We start from the raw sequence: 19745 nt of genomic DNA on the forward strand, positions 1-19745 counted from the left end.
GGACCAGTGGGGCACCTCACACAGCACAGTCTCCTAGTAAATACTCGCTGGATGGATGGCTGGATGGCTGGCTGGATGGATGGATGAATGAATGGATGAATGAATGAGTGAATGAATGAATGACTAGGCAGAACTAATGGTTACTAGTTATCCAGCACATCGCGCCTCCTAATTAATACTGCAGTTCCCACCTGATGGCTATTACCCATCATTAAGGAACATCAGACCAGTATCCACAACAGACGCAGAGTAATGCACTGAACTTGGGGCTGACTTTATCATTTCCAAAATGACTAAGGTTTTGGTTTCTGGACGTCATGACCGTACTGAGCCTCCATTCTTCAAGTGCCGTGTATCCCTGACAGTGAGAACCGAAGATCTGGGAAGGGTCTCACAGAGAACGCGACAGGTGGGATAAATGGAACGAAGCGTACCAAAAGTGTGGGACAGGAGACAAACACAAATAATGTGTGTGAGATTCAACACAAGCAGAAATAATTAGACGGAAAGGAGTTAAGACTGTCCTAGCCTTTACGTAAGGCAATGTGACATGATTTACCAAAATCTACAACTTACTTCACGTCCCAGAAACTCCATTTCTAAGAATCTGCCTTATAGACATATTCACGAGTCAAGATGGACGTTCAAGAACATTCACTGCAGCCCTGTTTATACCGCAGAAGCATCTAGACATCCTTCGTCGCGATCTGGGTAAGTCAATGCGGTGCCTCCTCACAACATAACATCAGGCAATCATCTGACGGAATGAGGCATTATCTGCAGATACCAACAAGGCTGTGATACAGAAACACACACGATTTTCATTGTAAAATGCAGGTATTTTGCCGTATGCATGTATATATGTGTGCGTAAGCATTCCAAGTCTGCAACTGTGTACAATACAGAGGCGATGGGATAACAGGGTGGGAACTGGGAGTGCGTGAGGAAATGTCGCCAGCTTACACATGATCTATAGGCGGTAACCATGTACCACTCTGTGCTTTAAAAAAAAATAAAGATTACAAAGAGTGTGAGAGGAAAAGGAGAAAGAGAAGAGGGAAGAAAACACTGCTAAAGAATTCTCAAGTCTAGCATTAACGTTTGTCTTTTAGAATATAAACGCCAGGGGTGCATGCATGGCTCAGTTGGTTAAGCGTCCGATTCCTGGTTTCAGCTTGGGTCCACGATCTCATGGTTTGTGGGGTCGAGCCCTGATTCGGGCTCTGAGCTGAAAGCGAGGAGCCTGCTTGGGATTTTCTGTCTCCCTCTTTCTCTGCCCCTCCCCTGCTCTCTTTCTCAAAAACTAAATCAACATTAAAAAAAAATAATAAAACATAAATGTCCATCTGGAAACAGCTGCCCAGGCCAGGCAGCCCTAGACTGCACCTTCCCTGCAGCCCCCGGTCCCCTGTGTCTTCAGAAACCCACCCGACATTGCTGGCAGTGGCGGCTGTGGTCAGAAGGAAAGTGAACAAAACCAAGCAGCCCCGGTCCCGGCCCCTGGCAGGCCCCCCATCCCATCCCAGAGTCGAGCCGCACAAGGGTAGATGACAGACCTCCCGTTTTTAAATTCTCTGGTCCCCCTGAAGGTAAAACTAGCAGATAAAATCAGATTGTTAGATTCTGTTAGGTATACGTACACCTACCTTTGTATTAGGCAACGCTTACACGGTAGGAAGCTTAGGAGTTCAGGGCTAAGATTCTATTTAGTTGGTTTTGAGCTGTGGGTTTCAGATGGCACCAGCCTGTCTCTGGGGAAAAGAGGCTCCGTGAACAACAAGAAACTGACCGAGCGCATCGGTAAGCACCCTTATGCGCATTTCCACACCGTTACGTGCTATCTTCTTGGAGAGTGTTCCAGGATACGGAGAAATACCTGGATGGTCTACACTGCCAATTTTAAGCAAGCACAGTCCATGTATGGCAGGATCACACTTTTGTGATATCTGCATCATACAGACACGATACACACGCACAGAAAATCAGAATTTAGGTCCACATACCAAACTGATGACAGTTACCCCCGGTGACTTAATGATTCTACGTATCTTCTCAGAGCTCAAAACGTAGTATCACGAGTACCTATTATTCTTCGAATAAGTAAAAGGCTATAAAAAAGAGTATCTGTTTTCTTTATTATTTTTTTTAACGTTTTATTTATTTTTGAGAGCACTCAAGCAGGGGACAGGCAGGGAGAGGGGGACAGGGGATCCGAAGTGGGCTTTGTACGGACAGCTACGAGCCCGACTCGGGGCTCGAACTCACAAACCTTGAGATCATGACCTGGGATCACTGACTGAGCCACCCAGGTGCCCCTAAATAGCTGTTTTAAAGGTGGATGCCCAGGGCATCTGGGTAGCTCGGTCGGTCAAGTGTCTGGCTTCGGCTCAGGTCATGGTCTCACAGTTCGTGAGTTCGAGCCCCGCGTCGGGCTCTGTGCTGACAGCTCAGAGCCTGGAGCCTGCTTCAGATTCTGTGTCTCCCTCTCTCTCTGCCCCTTCCCTGCTCACACTCTGTCTCTCTCTCTCTCTCTCTCTCTCTCTCTCTCTCTCTCAAAAATAAATAGACATTAAAAATTTTTTTAATGAAAGGTGGATGCCTTCCTCAACACACACATTCCACCTGTCACCCTACTCACACCAAAAATCCCAGCAACTTGGAGAGGAGACGCAGGGAACTGACAGACTGACTGAACCCAGCAGACGCATCTCACTTATAGCTCCTCTCAAAACCAGCCGCTGAAAGGGTTCTGGTCTCATGAAACCCCTAGGCCTGTCCCTGGGCTTCGTTCTGTGGCCTGCTAGCTCTATCACAGGGCCACAGGAATCACATGCTGTGAAAAACGGCGCCACGGCACGCTGGCTGATGCGGCCTCAGCAAATAGCAACTTGTCCTCTACGCTTCTGTGAGACACCTAACACGTGGAAATCAAAACAGCAAAGGTCAAAGTCTTTAGAAGGTTATTAACTTCCGCAGGAGTTACACTCAAAGTATAATGGGTTCTTAGAAAGAAGGAAGAGATTTTTTAGGGAAAAAAAAAAAAACCAGAAAAATGAATCTTACATTTTTTATTTGCAGGTACTTTATAAGCTATAAAATTATCTAATTCTCTCAGCAAATATTTTGGGGAAGTTTACTGTACCCCTATTTTACAGGCCAGGCCATGGAGGCTGAGAAAGTGATTTCAGGTTAGATTCTTGTACAACAGTTTTAATCCTATTATTACATCAAGGAATTATCCAGAATTTATCACTTACGTATTTGAGATGAACAAAGCAAATGATTCTTTTCTTTTAAAGCTTAAAAACACTTCCATTGCAATTCTATTTTATCAGAATTTAAAAAATTTATCCAGGATCAGGGCACCTGGGTGGCTGAGTTGGTTAGACGTCCCAACTCTTGGTTTTGGCTCAGGTCATGATCTCAGGGTTCCTGAGTTCGAGCCCCGTGTCGAGCTGTGTGCTGGCAGTGCGGAACCTGCATGGGATTCTCTCTCTCTCTCTCTCTCTCTGCCCCTCCCCCACTCATGCTCTCTTGCCTCTCTCTCTCAAAAATAAATAAACTTAAAAAAAATTATCCAGGATTTTCTTTCAAACTTGTATCCTCATCTTCTGATTGAAGTTTTGAAACAATGCTGTTTTTTTTCCAAACATGTATTTTCAAACTATCAATTTTTTAATGAAGCAAAACACAGTAGGGGAGGGGCAGAGAGAGAGGGAAAAAGAATCCCAAGCAGGCTCCCACTGTCACTGTAGAGCCTCACACAGGGCTCGGACCCACGGACGGTGAGATCATGACCTGAGCTGAAACCAAGAGTCCGACACTCAACGGACTGAGCCACGTAGTTGCCCTTCCTCTTCTTGTATCTTGTGAATTAAACAGTATAAGCTTCACTGGTGTAACTGGGCCACCCGTATTTTTTTTTAATTTTTTTTAACGTTTTATTTATTATTTTTGAGACAGGGAGAGACAGAGCATGAACGGGGGAGGGTCAGAGAGAGGGAGACACAGAATCTGAAACAGGCTCCAGGCTCCGAGCTGTCAGCACACAGCCCGACGCGGGGCTCGAACTCACGGGCCGCGAGATCATGACCTGAGCTGAAGTCGGCGGCTCAACCGACTGAGCCACCCAGGCGTCCCGTATTTATAGAGAAAAGTTTGAGAGGGCGGCAAGAAGAGACCGAAACTGGGTATTTGCAGTTTGGAGACGCAGGATGTAGAAATGATGTGAAAACCATTTCAACAGCTTTATAATGAATAGTTTCCCTTTTCCTTGGTAAACATCTATGTAACTTTGACTTGGACTATTTCAGTGATTTTTTTTAATTGCCTTAAATACAAAGTTCTCTTAATACTGCTTCACACACACACACACACTATATATATATATATATATATATATATATATAATATATATGTATATATATATGTTTTATATATATTATATATAAATATTATATACTTATATATTATATATAAATATATATTTATATATATGTCCAATATATATAAATATATATTATATACTTATGTATTATATTATATATAAATATATACAAATAAATAAATTATATAAATATTTACATATTACAAATATATTATATATACTATGTATAATATATATATTATATATGTATTATACATATACATATTATATATATATATATAAAATTTTCTATTATTAACATGCACGGCTTTTCCCAACAGGCACAAAGGCACTCTTTCTGTCGATAGAAAGCCTGAGTGACTGCAGCACAGTCTGGTCAGGGCTGCTGTTTCCGGAGCACACACACTTGAACACGAGGCAGCCACAGGCCTAGGGGTTCAAGTGGGCTCTGCAATTTCCAAGACTGGGTTCGAATCCTCTCTCCTAGCGTCACGAACAACGACCGCCATGTGTGTGATCTGGGGTGAGTCGCCCCAACGTCCAAGCTCCTTGTGTCGTCATCTCTTAAATGAGGATAAATAATGTCGATCTGAGGTGGTTAAAAAAAAAATTTTTTTTTGGCCATTCATTTTGAAGTAATTTCAAATTTGCAGAAAAGCTGCAATAATACTACAGAAAACTGAGGAATGCCCTTTGCCCAGCTCTGCCTTGTTAACTTAGATAACCTTAGTGCAGTTACCAAAACCAGGAGACTGACATCGTTGGGTCATCAACTAAGCGACCGATCTTCTCTGAGTCTTGCTAGGGTCCCTCCAATGTCCTCTCTGTTCCCACCACCATGCGGTCATCCCGCCTCCTCGGTCTCCCCGAATGTGTGGCCATCCCTGATCTTTTCTTGTGCCTCGTGGCCTTGACACCGCTAAGGGACTATAGTTCTTCCGTGGGGTGTCTCTCAGTTTGGGTTTCAAGGCTGTTCCCGCTAGACTGAGGTTGTGCATTCTGGCAAGAATACCTCGTGTCCTATTCAGGGCATCGTATGACGGGGAAGGCGATGTACCCGTCTCATTACTGGTAATGCCGACGCGGACCCTTAACGAAGCTGGGAACCTCACAGAGTTGTTTCCATAAGCAGTGGTTCTGGCCCACAGTAAGGCCTCCATAAATGAAAGCCATTGCTATGGCAAAGGTCAGACAAAGAACGCAAATTTTGGAATCAGGTAGATGGATGTGTGTTCTCATGCCCCTTCCACCAGTTTCTGCCACGTGACCAAGGGCAAGGTTTTTAACTTCCCTGCTTTCCTCGGCTGAACAATGAAGATGAAACTACCTGTGAAGTTGCCAAGGGCTGCTTGTTATTATACAGTTGTTAAGAGGACGAAATGAGAAAATTTAGGTAAAGCACTCGCTATTATCACTTTTTCAAGAAGCTACTGTTTTTCTGCAAAGTAAGCACCAGGACTTAAGGTAGGAAACCTGAGGTCCGAGAAGAAAGGTGGTCCTGGGTCACGGTGGGAGCTGGAAAGGTGGGAGGTAGGAAGGCCGGGGCCAGCAGCACCCCACTCGCACTACAGCTCACCCTTGGATGGGAGAACAGCATTGCTGGAAGAGCCCAGAAACACAAGAGCCCAATCCCTGCTGCAGGGCACACTCATTCCCCCAGGTAAGGTCACCTCCCCTGTCAGCTGGGATCCCCTACAAGGGGAGACACTTCTGCTAATTGCAAAAGTATCAGAGCAATACGTGTGTTCTCTGTGCAAACCGGTCTGAGAAAGACTGATGCCATGGCCGCCAGGCCGGGTCAAGGATCAGGGACCCCAGTGACCTCTAAATCACTCTGAAAAGCACTGAATGTTCAGAGGGCAGCTGAAGCCAAGAACTGAGCAGGATCAAGAATCCAAGGTCTTACCCACACGATCCTCTCAATAGATGCAGAGAAAGCATCTGACAAAATACAGCATCCTTTCTCGATAAAAACCCTCAAGAAAGCAGGGATAGAAGGAGCATACCTCCAGTTCATAAAAGCCATATATGAATGACCCAATGCTGATATCATCCTCAATGGGGAAAACCTGAGAGCTTTCCCCCTAAGGTCAGGAACAAGACAGGGATGTCCACTCTCGCCACTGTTATTCAACATAGTATTGGGAATCTTAGCCTTGGCAATCAGACAACACAAAGAAATAAAAGGCATCCAAATTGCCAAGGAGGAAGTCAAACTTTCACTCTTCACAGACAACATGATACTTCATGTGGAAAACCCAAAAGACTCCACCAAAAAATTGCTAGAACTGATCCATGAGTTCAGCAAAGTTGCAGGATATAAAATCAACGTACAGAAATCAGTTGTATTTCTATACACCAATAATGAAGCAGCAGAAAGAGAAATCAAGGAATTGATCTCATTCACAATTGCACCAAAAACCATATAATACCTAAGAATAAACCTAACCAAAGATGTGAAAAATCTATACACTGACAACTATAGAAAGCTCATGGATAAGAAGAACAAAAATTGTTAAAATGTCAAAACTACCCAAAGAACTTTGTATATCCAGTGCAATCCCTATCAAAATAACACCAGCATTCTTCACAGAGCTAAAACAAACAATCCTAAAGTTTGTACGGAACCAGAAAAGACCCCAAATAGCCAAAACAATCCTGAAAAAGAAAACTAAAGCTGAAGGCATTACAATCCCAGACTTCAAGATGTATTACAAAGCTGTAGTCATCAAGACAATATGGTACTGCCACAAAAACAGACACAGAGGTCAGTGGAGCAGAATACAGAACCCAGCAATGGACCCACAAACGTACGGCCAACTAATCTTTGACAAAGCAGGAAAGAATATCCGATGGAATAAAGACCATCTCTTCAGCAAGTGGTGCTGGCAAAACTGGACAGCGACATGCAGAAAAATGAACCCGGACCACTTTCTTACCCCATACACAAAAATAAACTCAAAATGGATGAAAGCCCTCAATGTAAGACAGGAAGCCATCAACATCCTCTAGGAGAAAGCAGGCAAAACCTCTTTGACCTTGGCCGCAGCAACTTCTTACTCAACACGTTTCCATAGGCAAGGGGGGGGGGGGGTGCCACGCAGCTTCACTTCCTTCCGGCGCTTTGGCAAAGGCGACCAGACATGCCTGTGCTTCTTTCCGAGCGGCCCTCTCCCGGCCGAGAGCCCCTGACCGCGGCCCCCAGCTCCCTAGTCCTGAAGAGCGACTAGAAGAAGCCAAGGTCTGATCCACATGTGTCCGTGTGAGCTCAGTTACCTTATACGACCTCCTCCTGCTTCCTCCAGGAGCAACACGTCCTCCTCGCACAGAAGCGAGGGCAGGACGGGCCTCCTGGGCCCCAGCCCTCGCACGACCCGGGCCAACGCTGTGAGGAGCATCCTTCAGGACTCTAAGAAAACGCAAATCTAACTGTTACGCGACAAAAGCGAGGGGAGAGCTTTACATGTAGCGCATCGTGCGGTCTGTGTAAAAGACGGGAGGAGACGCGGACTTGTGTTCTAAACACACACATAAAATCCCGCTCGAAGGCTTCCAAACAGGCAGTGCGGGCCGAGCCCAGGCAGGGGACCGGGGCAGCAAGCGTGGCAGTCACACCGGCTCCTGTGTGTCCTCTCTCACCACGTGAACGCGGAGCCACGTGAATGTACCATCCACTCAAAATGCTGCTTACTGAAGTTAAACATTACAGCACGGAGCATTTACTTAGGACCGGTCCACAGCTGTCCCCGGCACGGAGCAGGCACTCGAGTGACAGAGCCCAGAATGAATGACACAAAGGAGTCTAGGAATTAGCGGGTCACGTGGCGCGCAGCTGCAGCCAAACCAAGAGAAGCACCGTGTTTCTGGCATGGAAACGGGTCCAGGATCCGTTCTGACGGAGGGGGCGGTACCCACGAGGAGGGAAAGAGTTCAGGAATCATCCGGCAACTGGTGAGGATGTCAGCCAGCATCCTGAACACCTCTCCCAGCACTCCGCAGCCAGAACACAGCCGGCCCAGAGCACAGGTGCACAGACAGGCCTGCGGGCCTCCACGGTAAGAGGGGCAATAATCGATGCTTCCCGTTTACCTTAAGCCTACGCGCCAACGTTGTGTTTTGCCCTCTACTGTAGTCATGGCTAAATTCACACAAAAACCATCATCTTTGCCCGTGTCTTCAAGAAGTCACCCGTTCATCACGTTCCTTCACACCTCCTCTCTGGGGGGAATTCAAGCCCCTGAATTTGAAAATCGCATTCTAGTTGAATCTTCAAAGTTTACAAACTGCAGTCGTCGAAGTGCTTTGCCCAAGGTCACGCGGTGAGGACTTGGCAGAGCGGAGACCAGGCCGTGGGCCACTTTGCGGCGGGCGCAACAGACCCGACTGACGGGCTCTCTGTGGTCTCGACCTCCCCGCCCCCACCCACAGCCACACCAGCTCTCCCCCATGGAAGCCCCCTGGGGTCTCGGCTAGGTCCAAAGGCCCAGGCCCAAGAGCAGACTGTCCTTTTGTAGCCCCTTCGGCATGCGGGGCAAACTCCGTCGAGCTGTGCCCACAAAACACAAAATCTCTAACAAGCCCTATATCACATTAGACTTTGTAGGAAGCTTTTTGTTTTGCAAATGAAACTGCTTCTAAGCAGTTTCCTAATTATCTGGCTGTACCATTTGCATATCGGTTAATGCACTAATTATAGGCCCGTGTTTTATTTACATGTTAAAACCAGAACTTTGGTTTGATAACATTTGGTCCAATAACCAACCATTTTGACTAATTTAGCTCTGCCTAGGGGCGCCTGGGTGGCTCAGCCGGTTAAGCGGTCGACTTCAGCTCAGGTCAGATCTCATGGTTCGTGGGGTCGAGCCCCGCGATGGGCTCTGTGCTGACAGCTTGGAGCCTAGAGCCTGCTTCAGTTTCCGTGTCTCCCTCTCTCTCTGCCCCTGCCCCGCTCACACTCTCTCTCTGTTTCTCAAAAATAAATAAACATTAAAAACTTGTGAAATAGTGCAACATATTCCACAACACACGGCCCCCCTTATTTTAGCTGGCTTTCCCTTATTTCAAAGCAACTTCATATTAAAAAAATGAGATTAACCTACTTTCTATCAAGAACTCCTTGAATAATAAACTGCTAAAATATCTGCACTGAAATTATGTTCAATTCTTACTCAACTGTCTGGCACTCTAAATAGGTGTAACGCCCCTAAATCAAGTGCACAAACCAGGTTTTACACAATACACCTGCAGCAGGAAAGATGCTTCAGCCGGAGACCAGTTTTAACTGACGAAATAAAAGCAAGTATCTTTGTAAGAAGCAACAGACACAAATTTTGATATTGTGACTATAAAAATTTCCCGAATAAAGCATAAACTCTGAAGAATCACTTAATCCCACAGGGAACCTCAGCCAATAGAATGCTCACGTCTAGACGTTTTAAAAGGAACTGGGAAATCTGATGTTTGCACCAACTCCCTCTGGGTGGGGAGAAATGTCCAGACTTCTCTACTGGATCCAAGGTCTGTAGTTCTCAGGGAAAATTTCAGACATTTTAGGCTCAAATGATCTCCACCGTCTCCAAAGTGACCTGAGCAGGAAGGTACAGGGGGCAGAGGTCATCATCAGGGTTTGGTCTGCCAATGGAGAGAGGTCATGGGGGACCGGCAAGGTCACAGGGGAGAGACAGTAATGTTGGGAATCAACTCCAGAAAGGGGTGTGCTCGCGGCCCCAGCCCTGTCACGGACCAGAACGTCAAAGGGGGTGGGGTCCTCCCCAAGCATCTGCAGGATCTCGCTCGGGGTGCTGAGAATGCCCCAAACGTGTGACACAGCCATGTTCAAGTGAAGGTATGCTTCCAGTTCACAACAGGCTCCGGAGCAACTCGACACCATCTGAAGCAGAAAGGCTTCCGGGCTGGGGGACACGAGAACTGAAGTTGAGAACTGAAGTCAAGTCACCGGCCACCTGCACTTCCCTGGGTGGAGTTCAACGCCTGTCCTCGCTCGGGGCTACGGCGGGGCAGGCGGGGCAGGCGGGGCAGGCACATGACAGACCAAAGGGGAGCTTTCCAAACCCAGGAAGCACAGCACAAAGAGACTGTCAGAGTGCTCACAGCACAGCAGATTAATCTATAAAGGACTAAACTGTAATGTCCATAGCTTTCTGCCCAGGGAACTCCAGAAATAAGACAAGATCTTGCCACACTCCTTTAGAGAGGCTTATTATTCAAGGCGATCACTGCCGTCTGACACTGATAAATGACACAGATCTTTATGACTTAGATCTGGATCTACTCCTCGTAAACACAACATCAGTGTAGGTCTAGCCTTCCACCTGACCCCACAAGCTAGGGAGGCCACGGTTACACCTCTGGGTTCTCCTAGTAAGTGGACCGTGAGCTTCACAGCCGCACGCTGTGCCCCTCAGGGTCCCTGGCCACCTGCCCTTCAAGCGCTGTGCAAAGGACAATGTGTCCACAAGGGCACACTGTTACAATATCACCAGGACAGAGTCCAAGAGTTTTTCCAGTAACAAGAGGAAGAACAGTCAACACATAAAAAGTACATCATTGAATAACAAAGAGAACAAAGTCCTGGAGTGAAATGGTATGATGCCTGAGATGTCCTTTAAAATACCGACCGCCCTCTCTCTCCTCCCCCTCCTTCTCTCTCCTCCCCCTCCTTCCCGCCCCCTCCAACCATCCGGCCCCCTTCCTGCCACCGCCCCTCACCACCCGTAGGAAAAGAATCATGAAAAGCTGACAGCTGTTAACCCTGGGTGATAAGGAGACAGAGTTCATTTTACCAGTCACTCTATGTTCTCAAGAACTGTTTTTTAAAATTATTATTATAACAAAATGTTTTTTTAAGTTCTAATTTAGTAGGAACCCAATTTGTTTAAAAAATAATACATGGACAGGGGCGCCTGGGTGGCTCAGTAGGTTAAGCGTCTGACTTCGACTCAGGTCGTGATCTCAAGGTTTGTGGGTTCGAGCCCCGCGTCGGGCTCTGCACTGACAGCTCAGAGCCTGGAGCCCGCTTCAGATTCTGTCTCCCTCTCTCTCTGCTCCTCCCCTGCTCATGCTCCGTCTGTCTGTCTGTCTCTCAAAAATAAACGTTAAAAAAAATTTAAAAAATAATATTAGTACATAGACATACACAAAAACATAAAGCGCCCAGATAAGGAAAATAAACACACCCACAAGTTTATATTGGGTGGCGGGATGGAACCAAAGAACAAGTCAGCGGCTGGCACACAAGCACTAAGCAGAGAGGCACCACCGCTCAGCACACAGGCCTCTCCAGCAAGCCTCGTGCACTCGTCAACTTTTACCGGAGCCACCACCCCCTGATGTCACCTGCTCAAGTTACATGGTGAAAGCAGCCCGTCTGTAATAACCCGCCCCTACAGCCCACGTCCCCCGAGTAAGGTGCGGCGGGACCCTGAGCGCCCACCCCAGCGTCACCCAGCCGACACTCACTGGCAGGGGGGCCCTGGTCAGAGGGCTCTTTCCTCAGAGAACGAAGACACGTGGCCGGTTTCTCTGCCTCAAGAGACCGGGTCCAGGCAACGAGAGAAGAGAAGAGAAGGGAAGGGAAGGGGAGGGACGGGGAGGGAAGGGAAGAGGAGGGAGGGAAAGAGGAGGGAGGGGAAGGGAAGGGCAAAAAGAAGAAGCTCTGACAGGCCAGAGCACCTCCCAGCAGCCCGAGAGGAACCAGAAGCAGCCCAAACCCCCGCGTGGAGCTTACTGGGCAGACGTGCGGAAGCTTCGCTCGTGTGGCCCAGTCTCCGCTCTCGCTCTGAGCTTCCCTCTGGCACCCCAGGAAGACAAGGAAGTCGCGGTATCTGAGAAACCCCACGGCAGACAGGGAGGCAGGCGAAGCAATGGGACACTGCTCCAGAAATGTCGTTTGATAAGGTACCGAGTTCTGAGAGCGACGACCGGGGATGGAACACAGACCGTGGACCTCTGCTGACAGCCGTCCCTCAGCAAGGAAGAAAACACTCTGTCGGCAGAACGTTTCTGTATGAGTACGGACGCCTAGGACACAGCCGACGGAGCACCGGCCGAGGAGCAGGGCTTGAGAGGACGGTGCGGGCAAACCCACCCCCAAACCAAGGGGATTCTTTGCCCTCGCGTGTCCCCAGAACACTGCTCAGTGCATCCTCCCGGAGCAAAGTGCTGATGACCCGAGCATCCGGGATGCGGACCTTTGCCACCTGAGTCACACGTCCTATCTCTATTCAGAAGCTACAAAAGTCGGGGGGGGGGGGGGGGGGGGGGGGGAGGAAGTGCCGTGAAGGCCACGTCTCAGGCTGGACAGGAAAGTCGCTCACATCCCCATCTCCTTATCTTTCCTGCCTGAACTTTCACAAGAAGTCTGCTTTTCACAACTGGCCAGTCCCCATCTCGTGGATGATGAGAATCTTGGCGTGTCCCCCCGTTTTGCTCTGGCCACCGGGAATCCCTGAGCCAAATCTACAACTCAGACTGGCTGAACCCAGACACTCAGTGCTGGGACCTAAAGGGTCCAAATGCCTGTCTTGTGACTCATACAACATGACGACCGTCACTACCCACAGGAATCCCTCCTTCAAGAGAGGAGGCTCGCGGACGGCAGCACGGGTTGACAGCACAGGGCTGGTTTCCTCCTGGCCCCTCAGATTTGTTCTGCACCATGTTTTTACAACAATGTGCCCCGACTCGATCAAGAATCACATCCGCTAGGAACTCCCGCTGTCATTCGGTTACCCATAACCTTCAAATCGTGGGTCTTCTCCGAAGGGTGTGATTTCTAACTGGGTCTGGACAAATTCTGGGGCCGCGCGCCAAGAAACGGACATCAAAGCAAATCGGGGGTCGTGTGAAATAAACACACAACAGCAAAAAACGTCTGTTGTTGTTGTTGTTGTTATTGTTTTTTAATAGCTGCCTATGCATTCTGTTTAAGCTGTGTCTAACTTCTTTCAAGGGCATAAAGCAAATCAAGTTTGACCCTAATGTTCAGGCTGTTAGAGCTGGTTGTTTTCTTCTAGGCTTTTGCTTTTCATTCAACACCAAAGAGGTTAGCAAGTAATAACTGGTATGAATCTTCTCTGCCTAACTAAAGGATAAAAGTAACGTAACGACTGCACCTTAAAGGAAGTCAAGTAATGAGCCAAATGGACACGTCGCTGTATTAACGAGTTACACTTTACGATCTAATTATCAAATGCAGGACCACGCTGTCATCTGCACGGACTCGCGTCAGCTTTTACAAACCAGGGCGAGCTGGGCAGAAGCACATGACTTCTGCGAGGACAGACTGCGCCAGGAGTGCTGGTTCCCATCGGACTATGGACTTTCTCGCGCTCATACACACACCTCCAGAGGTATCAGGCCCTGCTCTCTCTAGCCACAGCCACTTTCTTGTGATTACATCCTAAGTAACACCTCCACGAGTAACAGCCACGATCGGTACCCTCAATGTTGGCAATTCAAGATGCGATTCGGGGTAAAAAATCAAGGTAAGCAAGTTGCAGGGGTCGTCCCCGGGGAACCTGTCATCGATGGATGGTCTCTTTCACCACTAAGGAGCAGGTATAGGCCGGTACCACGCTCGGGCCCCGATTAATCTCCCCTCCCGGCACAGGAGAGCGCCGCTCCCCACCTCCAGTTATTAGCTACTACTGGCCCGATTCCGCCTCCAAACCTGTTCATGCAGGCTATTCCGGTTTCCGTTATTACATAATCTCATTAAGTATTAAGTAATAAACGAATCTGGGTCTGAAAACAAAGCAAGCTGTTGTTTCTATACAGACGAAATTAAACGCTTTAGAAAGAAGTGACAAACAAAAAAAAAACTGCTAAAAGAGACCGCTGGAAAATTAGGTGTTAATATTCTGCGGGAAGAGGGGGGCTTCGCATCCAGCACGTGAAAGACAGGCCAATTCTGAACGCTGATATCTCGAAGTTTAAGAAAATGTTGACGGTGGGCATATCTTTTTTTTTTTTTTCCTACTATTTCCACTCTTAACTAATGAATCATGCAACTACAGGTGCTTAGTATGATGCCAAGAAACTACACCAAGGTCTGGACCCTCCCGTTGTATTTTCCTCCTTCCTTGATAAAGAACTTGAACAAAAATCAAAGGCAGACAGTTTGCCCTGATGAAATCTCAGCCCCCTTTCAATGGCCACGTCTCCCGGAGCCACCTCCCTCGGCCCCACAGAGCCAGGGGCCCAGTGTCCCCTGTCTGGTGACCAAGGTTAAACACCGCCCCTCCTCTTTTCTTTGCATTTACAACCCCCATTAGCTCATATAAGTATGCTCGGAGTTGAGCAAAACAAGGCAAAGTTCACATCACACTAGAAAGCGTTTGTTAGTCTTGCCCAGGATGCTGCGTTTCAGAAGATCCATCCACATTCACCTATCTGCGCGTAGTAGCACTTCAAGAGTATACGAAGAGGAAGTAAAAACTTCAGTACTGTGAAAGGGGAGGGATCTCTTGGAACCAGATACTGCAAGGAACAGGTTAGTCTTATGGCAAATGAGTTACAAAGTAGAAAGAACTAGGTTTAAACTCTGTGACTGCGGGAAAGTTAACAGCCTTTCCAAACCAGTTTCCTTGTACATTAAACGTCAGCATAATACCACCTGCTTCATGGGATTAAATGAGACAAAGAGTTGGAAAGCACCTGGTACAGTCCAGGCGCATAGTAGGTGCTCAATAAATCATGGCTGCCTTTAGTAGTCTACCTTTTCGTACTCAAGCTGTACCCAAAATGGCATTATTTGTTTCTTTTTTTTTTTTTTTTGGATCTTCCTTCCCTCGATTTAAGAACTCAAGGATTCTCTTGAAAATCACTGGGTCAGGGGCGCCTGGGTGGCGCAGTCGGTTAAGCGTCCGACTTCAGCCAGGTCACGATCTCGCGGTCCGTGAGTTCAAGCCCCGCGTCGGGCTCTGGGCTGATGGCTCAGAGCCTGGAGCCTGTTTCCGATTCTGTGTCTCCCTCTCTCTCTCTGCCCCTCCCCTGTTCATGCTCTGTCTCTCTCTGTCCCAAAAAATAAATAAACGTTGGAAAAAAAAAAATTAAAAAAAAAAAAAAAAAAAAAAAAAGAAAATCACTGGGTCCCCACAGCTCAGTGACTCCGCAAAAGCCACAGCTCAGAGACTCCACTGTGAAGAGAGCTCTAAAGAGCGAGGTAACATCACTTGTGAGATACGTCTCCACGCTCTTGGGAGCTCAGAAATTGTGGGGCTCCCAAAATGCGAACATCAGTTGCCTGATTTATCTTATTAAATGTACTCGAATGAAAGTGCAGGCTCAGGCAGGACACCGGCCGGTGTCTGTTTATACGGTCACTCCCCAGCAGGAGAGAAGGATCTCGAGTCTTGAATCACACACTCACAGTAAAGACGAAGATGTTGAAGGGTGCAGAAAGATAAGCGGGGCCAGCCCGGTCTAGTTCTGACACGAACGTAGACAGCAGAAAGGGGAGGAGGGAGGACACGGCCCAGTGATTTTTACCAACGGACCAGCCACACACACACACACACACACACACACACACACACACACCTCTGATCCTGGCTCCGTCCCCTTCCACGAGAGAGGAAAACGTTTCAATGGTCACAAGAACACGGTCTGAGTTTATTTAGACGTGTGCGTCTCCCCCTCTTTTCTGGACGAGCGTCAGCTCCAACCTGCTGCCTTGAAGGCGGCACATGCCAAGGAGGCCGCCTTTCCCGTTTGCCCAAGACGATAAAACGCAACAGCCCAGCCGTTACTAAAAACGACCCCTCGGGTTCCAGGGGTATTCAAGATAAAGCTGTTTTTTCCTTCGAAGAAAAGCTTTTTCTCCTCCTCGGGTCTAATTACTGATTCACAAAGAAGCCACTAAAAGCAAAGGGGGTGCAGGCCGGGAAGGGGGTGACGGGGCCCGCCTCGAGGGGTGCGGAGGCATCTGAGGACTGTGACCCGAACTCCTCTCGCCCCCCTTCAGCCCTGACTTGGGAATGCCTTGTGCTGAGGAGACGCGTCTCCAAAGGCCACACACAGGACTCACTCCGCCCCGGACGTCGTGCCCTCAGACGCTGGCAGGTATTTCACAGTGCAGTCAGTTGCACGCTGCGTGAGTTTTTCTTCTCTATAAAGGTAGCAGTCTTGTAATTTTCCTGCTCTCCCTGAGCTTCTTAAAAAACAAAAAAACAGGTCGTTGGAAAATAGTACTTATTCACTTAAAATGACAGTTAAAAATAAGCATGTGCGCAGTTCGAACAGAAATCCCGACGCAGATCCAACGAAGACAAGCAGATTCGTCACAGCTCTCCGCACGAACTGAGGAGGACGCGTCTAAAATATGCAAAGGAGGGGCGCCTGGGTGGCTCAGTCGGTTGAGCGTCCGACTTCAGCTCAGGTCACGATCTCACAGTCTGTGAGTTCGAGCCCCGCGTCGACTGTGCTGACAGCTCAGAGCCTGGAGCCCGCCTTGGATTCTGTGTCTCCCCCTCTCTCTTCCCCTCCCCGCTCATGCTCTGTCTCTCTTCATCTCAAAAATAAATACAAACATTAAAAAAAAATAAAAATAAAAAAAAAAAAACCAAAAACATAAAATAAAATATGCAAAGGAGTGGCCAAACACCGAAATATCAGATACTGAAATGGAATCATCCTAAAGGATCTTCATGATCAGCTTTGAGGTCCAATGGTTTCCCAAAAGCGATCAAATCGTTAACATTAACGTCCGAGTGTTTAATTATGCCGACACCACAGAGCTGTGCCCTTCAGTTCAGCCACGCGCCTCCTCTCCATGACAGGCAGCTGCCCCCTCGGTGCTCACAACAGGACACGCAGCGCTGGCCCGCACCGCTTCTCGAAGGGGAGGTTCCAGTAGGTTCCGGCTACATTTTCGCAGTGCGTCTCCTGTGAAGCCAGCACGTCATCAGCTCTCAGGCGAACCTCGCCGAGAAGCTCAAGTGCTATCGAGGCACCTCCTGAAGAAACTGACCAAACAAGCTGCGGACCATCTGGCAGTTCTCTCTTCGTATGGCGAGGGTTACCAAGCGGACGTCATGACCACACACACACACACACACACACACACACACACACACACACAGACTCCTTCTGCTCCCCTTCCAATCCACAGAGACAAGCCACCTTTATGGTGATACACGCTATTATTATTCAAGACCGTACTCAGCCTTCGCGTAATGAACACTTCTAGCCAGGAATTTTATGTGAGCCAAATTATTCAAGAGAATGAGCAGAGAAATTCACTCGTGGATATCAAGTTCTCAAACGTGATGGGCCACATGAAATGTAGAGACAGTCAGTGGATGGGCGGTGGCCCAGGGTGGCCCAGGGCTGCAGAAGGAGCGGGAAGAAGCCGGAAAGACAGGGGGCGCTCTCCAACCCGGAGATGGTGCCCGTTGCAGGACTCGGCAAATTTACTAAAAATCTCTGAACGGTACGCTAAAAAGAGGTGAAATCTGTGGTGTGTAGAGCATGTCTCGGGAAAGTATTTAAGTGACAGGGTAATCATTTGGACTTGGTATTTTTTTTTTACTGTTTGTTTATTTTGAGAGCTAGAGAGAGCACAAATTGCGTGCGGGCAGGGGAGCGGGAAAGGAGCAGAGAGAAAGGGAGGAGACAGGATCCCAGGCAGGCTCCATGCTGTCGGCAAAGAGCCCAGTGTGGGGCTCGAACCCACGAACCGTGAGATCATGACCTGAGCCAAAACCAAGAGTCAGATGGTTAACTGGCTGAGCCCCCCAAGTGCCCCTGGACTTAGCATTTTGATCGGGACTGGAAAGCAAGTAAGGACGGATGAAAATCCTCACTTTTGAGAATGTTCATCCCAGTACCTTGTACAAGCCCAAAGTTCAAAAGTGAAGATTAGCTACATTACGGTCCCTTCATACGGTAGAGCATACGAGGCTATCGTAAGTGATGCAGGGAAAAAGTGACAACCGAAATGTCTGTCACTGGAAGAAATCACGGCGCAGTCACCCTCGGGCTGTACTGCATCCCGTGCCAAACGGGCCATTTAAAAATATGTTAGATCACGTGCACCACACGCAGGAACGCGTGCAAGACAGGGCACCGGGCAGGACACGTCAGGAACGTGGGGGGGGGAGGGGGTATCTAGGTATACACGTGTGCTTGCGTGTGTGCTGGGAAAGATAAATACCAAATAGGTCACGATGCTCATGCTTTGGAAGGGGGCATGGCGGGGCGGGGAGGATTTTCCCCCAAAGTTCAATGAGGGTTCTGGAAGGATGGGTACCAAAGCTCCAGAACGCTGGTCCTGGGCCAGGTGCAATTTGTATGGTTTTTTTATGATCTTTTTCACCGTTCCTTTTTATTGGAGAGGGAGGTTAGTACAGGGGTCAAGAGACGGCCTAGTTTTAGGGGTGTTTGGGTGGCTCACTCAGTGAAGCGTCTGACCTGGGCTCAGGTCATGATCTCACAGTTCGTGGGATCGAGCCCCACATCAGGCTCTGTGCTGACAGTTAAGGGCCCGGAGCCTGCTTCGGATTCTGTGTCTCCCTCTCTCTCTGCCCCTCCCCTGCTCACGCTCTGTCTCTGTCTTTCTCTCAAAAATAAATAACCATTAAAAAAAAAATTTTTTTTTAAAAAGAGAGAGAGACAGTCTGGTTTCAAATCCTGGCTCTTCTGGAGACTTGTTGCGAGGTCTTGAGCAAATTGCTCAGCCACTCCGTGTGGCAGCTTCCTGCCTCGCTGAACGTCACAGCACGCCCACCACAGCTTGTGAGACTAAGTACGTCGTGTCCGGGAGGCACGCGGAACACGGTCCAGCACAGAGTGTTCCCCGTTAGCGCTCATCGGTACACAGGAACTTCACTTCTGTGCGGAAAACAGAAAGGAGTATGAAACCCCAGGCACGGACTCCCTTGTTCCATCATGTCAAGTTCGTTCGGTGGGAACACAAGCAAGAGGCGACGGGCACGGGCCGGAGTCTGGGCAGCCGGCAGAGTGTGCCCGCTGACCAACACTGACGTAACCGCCCTCCCCGTGGGCCACAGCCAGACCAGGGGGTATCTGGCCGGGAGGCTCCCAGGTGCCGTGGCTCAAGACGTGACCGATTCCTCCTGCGGCCGTCACCACGGCGACCACGCTGCCTCACGACGGCAACAATTAGCGTGTGCGACCAGGCCGATGGCAGAGACTCCTGAAACACAACCGCTCTGTACCGACACTTACGCCTAGTAATTGACCTCCGTGGGACTTGCGGCCTCACCTTGAGACCTACGATACAAAACAGGGTCATTACTTGACTCTTGAGCCAGCAGAGGTAAAAAAAAAAAAAAAATCATCAACAGTCATGTGCTAAAAACACAGAGCGAACCTC

At 48.5% G+C, this 19745-nt stretch overlaps 1 protein-coding gene across 9 annotated transcripts in view; it reads right to left on the bottom strand.

Moving 5' to 3' along the window:
* Positions 1-19745, bottom strand: part of SGMS1 (sphingomyelin synthase 1) — a 293110-nt gene that overhangs the window by 57861 nt on the left and 215504 nt on the right. The gene's annotated exons all lie outside the window — the stretch shown is intronic.

This window comes from Leopardus geoffroyi, chromosome D2 (assembly GCF_018350155.1).
Source record: "Leopardus geoffroyi isolate Oge1 chromosome D2, O.geoffroyi_Oge1_pat1.0, whole genome shotgun sequence".
Lineage (NCBI taxonomy): Eukaryota > Metazoa > Chordata > Mammalia > Carnivora > Felidae > Leopardus > Leopardus geoffroyi.